The 3,591-nt window shown below is 42.6% G+C and overlaps 1 pseudogene; it reads left to right on the top strand.

Annotated features, from left to right (window-relative positions):
• The first annotated feature begins 539 nt into the window (after window positions 1-539).
• Window positions 540-1,037, top strand: LOC121836012 (annotated as a pseudogene).
• Window positions 1,038-3,591: the final 2,554 nt, after the last annotated feature.

The following is a 3,591-nucleotide window of genomic DNA, read 5'->3' as shown; positions in this document are numbered from 1 at the left end:
ACTTTTTCTATTATATTTTATGTTCTTTGTACTTCAAGCAGCGTAAGTCGATCTTGTCGAGAGCTTATGTTTTTATATAGTGCGGGATTATTACCATCTCCATGGATTTCATATACGCGTTTAAATGTGATTTGTTTGAAAAATTACATTCGTAGCTTTCTTTTGCACTATATTAATGATTTACCTAACTCAATTTTTTCTAGCATTCGTTATTCGCGGATGAGTGTGTTCTATATCGGAAAATTATTTCTCATAATGATGATCATCGTGAGCTACAAAGTGATTAAATTATAACATATGACTGGTGTTCCAAATGGCTCCTGTCGTTAAATATGTCGAAATGCAAACTGACTCGCTTCACTTGTAAAAAAAAAAAAAAAAAAAAAAAAAAAGAAAGCAACTTTTCGTATTTGATTGCCTTTGAACCAACTGACTCTGCATCTTCTTGTGAATATCTCGGCGTAACACTAGCAAGTGATATAACCTGGAATAAGCACATTGAAACTATTACGGCGTAAGCTTCTCCCACTCGTGGGTACATCAAACGAAATCTAAAAGCAGCTCCCTCTCACCTACGAAAACTGACATACGAAACATATGTTCGACCGAAATTAAAATACATATAAGCCTTTTGGAGTCTATATGAGGTTTATCTCACTAGTCATATTTTGTCGATTCAGAATAGTGCTGTTAGATTTATCCTTAATGTCTACTACCCAAGAACTAGTTCCTCTCTTAAACACCAGCTGGACATTCAAACTCTCAACGTGCGTCGTGAAATGACATGTCTAAATTAATTTCATCAAATTTACCATTCTCACCCAATACTCCGTTCTTCACTACTTTTTCCTCCTAGCAAATCATAGTCAGGTCTAATGATGGTCCTGCCGCGTATCGCGGATCGCCAGTCGCACTAATTTCTCTAACCGTTCCTTTTTCGCGCAGACCATCATAGTTTGGAACAACCTGCCATCTATATGGTGACCATTGATGACCACATCTTGTTTCGTAATGCAATAATTTTTCATTTTTACTAAGATTTCAAATATTTGTATTTTAATCACATCATATTCTTCTGCAAGCGCTTCTTCTTTAATGCAGCACTGTTAGCTGCAACGCCTGATGTTGTTATGTTTCTTTTATTTTTTGTGCGTCTATATCCCCCCCCCTTTTTTTATTTTTTTTTATGTCATGCCCTTAAGAAAAGAACCCACAAGGGTACAATAAATGAATGGATGAATAAATGAATGAATGAAATAACAGCTCTCGTTCTCTATCTCTCTCTTTCTCTCTCTCTTTTGTATATATCTTTGTTTACCTTAACTCCGCGGCTAGCTACGATAAGTCTGCGCAGTGGCCTTTCTGTCACTAATTCACCACCTTTCAACGTCAATGTCCTCAGATATCCTAGTACGATATCCTAGTACGGCTATCCTCAGATATCCTAGTACGGTTAAGAGGAAATTGGGACCACGAAAGGTCATTGCCTATTCGCCACTCCTGCCCACCGCTCGTCTTCTCGTGGGCGAACGAAGAACTGCAGAGGAGCTGGGACGGCGCTGGAAACAGAGGCAGGGACCAGTAGGGACTTTCGGACTTGGTGCTGCCGTTACAGCATGAATCTGGACGGCGCGTTCGTGCATCGTGCAGTTCTAACGGAAAATCCGATCACTCTAAAATAGGGATTGTATTCCTCTTCGCTACCTTTAAAAATCATCCTTCTCATTTTTTTAACGCACGTCGACATCTCAGTTATTTGTGATATGCTCCTGCCGTGAAAGTTTCGTACATGTAGCCAAATGAGTTAATTTTAACACACTGACCAGCGTCAGCGAGCAGGCGCACGGGTAATCTCGGAGAATCTATCTCCGTTTCTTTTGCCATCTTGTCACTACCAACCTGTCATTTATAGGGCGTTGGAATTGCGTATGGCAAACGAAAGCAGACAGTATTCTACGCCACGAAACTCGCAATAAACATATTTTTTTGCGGTCTCGTCGCCGCTATGAAAGCAAAGAACACGCTGCAGCGGTACTCTCCCGCGAATGCCCCCCAAAAGAAGACGATATCTGTGCATGAAAATCCCGCACTCTGTTTTCAACGTAAGCTTTCCAACGAACAAACAGCAACGGTTCTTGGCGGCCTCCTTCCTTGTCCACAGTCACTCTTCCCCGTTCAACCGACTCCACGCTTTGCAACGGCAGTGGAGCGGCACCTCAAACATTTGTTTTGTATCCGATTCCAAACCGAGTAAACAAGTTCGTTCGTGGTGCGTGCCAAACAAGCATTAAAGTGTTTTGTTCTTTTTTTCTTGGTAAACGCTACGAAACGGAGAAAAACCTTTGCCCGCTCAGACCGCTCCATCATCGTCACAACTCTGAAAACTTCCAAGCCCGAAACTTTCGCAATCTGGCGTTTCTTCTTTTGCAAAATATAAGAAATATTAATTTTCGTTCCTGGCGCAATTACCAAGTGGAATCTGTTCTGTGGGTCTCATTTTAAAAATAACGATGCGGGATCATTTTTGTGGGAAGGGGACGCGAATTTGTAATGCTACGTTTATGCGCAACTGCCTGAAGTATTTTCTTTTGTCAACCTTAACTGTATTTTTAGCTGTAAAATGAATGACTTATTTTAAACCATTTTTCTTCTTCACCGTACATGCCATGTTGATGAGGCAACAATTCATGGGGCAGGAAATACAAAAATTTAATTCTGTCGATACTAAGCAACAAAAACAAAATCAATATTATGCAAGCACCTGTAAGCTACCGGAAGAGAGACATGGGACATACGGTGCAAGACGAAAATACGGTACTCATCAGTTCTTTCGAGAGACAAAATCTGCATGAAAACGTGTGCCTCTGTGCACTGAATCACTTTATATACAAAGAATACAGAACGCGCATATGTCCGACGTACCTTACGAGAAAGAAAGAAGAGAAAAAGAAAAATGCCAAACAAAAGAGACACAATGGTTTATATAAAAAAAAAAAAACTAAAGAAACCGAATTTTCCGCCTGAACAATGGTCTTTTACATAACTGCGGTCACTTTGTTCAGCTTTGTTTCTTACGCTAATCCATCGTGGCGCGCATTTGTTGCTTCTAATTTCCACGCGCGCGCACGCGGAGGGTTCATAGTTTTCTGGTCGTTGAGACGCCGAGCACGTTCCCCGAGCAACGCCCGTGTACAGCGAGCGCCGAGCGCACGCTTCCCGACGCCCGTTACAACCGAGACCATACAATGAAAAGAAAACACACACAGACACAGAGGCACCATAATCCCGACCTTGGAGACATCACGGCCAACCAAAAGTCGCTCCCACATACAAAGATGCACGCAGCGCCAACCGAACCTTTCACGCGGCCACAGTGCACGCCGATTCACAACGACGTATAAATACGTGACAGGGCACACAGGACGGTCGTACCTCGGCGATACAAGCACCGGAATCGTCAGTCCGACCCTTTCGGTGTTGTCCTTTCGCATGGCTAGCAGTGAAGGCAGCGACGAGGAAGGCATCCCTCGCCGGACGTATACCGTAAACTAAACCTCCAGCCGGTAGACTCCGTTTCGCCTTACGAGGGAC

The sequence above is a fragment of the Ixodes scapularis genome, unplaced genomic scaffold (assembly GCF_016920785.2).
Source record: "Ixodes scapularis isolate PalLabHiFi unplaced genomic scaffold, ASM1692078v2 PGA_scaffold1__304_contigs__length_218370807, whole genome shotgun sequence".
Lineage (NCBI taxonomy): Eukaryota > Metazoa > Arthropoda > Arachnida > Ixodida > Ixodidae > Ixodes > Ixodes scapularis.
The sequence above is the reverse complement of the archived record's forward strand: the minus strand, read 5'-3'. Positions and strand labels throughout refer to the sequence as shown.